Below are 1,419 nucleotides of genomic sequence, written 5' to 3' on the forward strand. Positions count from 1 at the left end.
CCAAAACATTGAGGAAGAAGGAATCTTCCGCAACACGTTCTATGAAGCAAACATCACCCTGATACCAAAACCAGGAAAAGACCCAAACAAAAAGGAGAATTTCAGAACAATCTCACTCATGAATATAGATGCAAAAATTCTCAACAAAATCCTAGCCAATAGATTACAGCTTATCATCAAAAAAGTCATTCATCACGATCAAGTAGGTTTCATCCCAGGGATGCAAGGCTGGTTTAACATATGCAAGTCCATAAACGTTATCCACCATATTAACAGAGGCAAAAATAAAGATCACATGATCCTCTCAATAGATGCAGAAAAAGCATTTGATAAAATCCAGCATCCTTTTCTAATTAGAACACTGAAGAGTATAGGCATAGGTGGCACATTTGTAAAACTGATTGAAGCTATCTATGACAAACCCACAGCTAATATTTTACTGAATGGAGTAAAACTGAAAGCCTTTCCTCTTAGAACTGGAAACAGACAAGGTTGTCCTCTGTCACCTTTACTATTCAACGTAGTGCTGGAAGTTCTAGCCAATACAATTAGGCAAGACAAGGAAATAAAGGGAATCCAAATGGGAGCAGAGAAGGTCAAACTCTCCCTCTTTGCTGACGACATGATCTTATACTTAGAGAACCCCAAGGACTCAACCACAAGACTCCCAGAAGTAATCAAAAAATACAGTAATGGTTCAGGATATAAAATCAATGTCCACAAGTCAGTAGCCTTTGTATACGCCAATAACAGTCAAGATGAGAAGTTAAATAAAGACACAACTCCCTTCACCATAGTTTCAAAGATAATGAAATAATAAGGAATATACCTAATGAAGGAGGTGAAGGACCTCTATAAAGAAAACTATGAAATCCTCAGAAAGGGAATAGCAGAGGATATTAACAAATATACCATGCTCATGGATGGGAAGAATCAACGTTGTTAAAATGTCTATACTTCCCAAAGCAATCTACCTATTCAATGCCATTCCTATCAAAATACCAACATTGTACTTTCAAGATTTGGAAAAAATGATTCTGTGTTTTGATGGAACCAGAAAAAAACCCGTATAGCTATGTCAGTTCTTAGTAATAAAAATAAAGCTTGGGGCATCAGCATACCAGATTTTCGTCTGTACTACAAAGCCAAAGTGGTCAAGACAGCATGGTACTGGCACAAAAATAGAGACATAGACACTTGGAATCGAATTGAAAACCAAGAAATGAAACTAACATCTTATGACCACCTAATCTTCGATAAACCAAACAAGAACATACCTTGGGGGAGAGACTCCCTATTCAATAAATGGTGTTGGGAGAACTGGATGTCTACATGTAAAAGACTGAAATTGGACCCACACATTTCCCCACTCACAAAAATTGATTCATGATGGATAAAGGACTTAAATTTAAGGCACGA

This window comes from Nycticebus coucang, chromosome 2, assembly GCF_027406575.1.
Source record: "Nycticebus coucang isolate mNycCou1 chromosome 2, mNycCou1.pri, whole genome shotgun sequence".
NCBI lineage: Eukaryota > Metazoa > Chordata > Mammalia > Primates > Lorisidae > Nycticebus > Nycticebus coucang.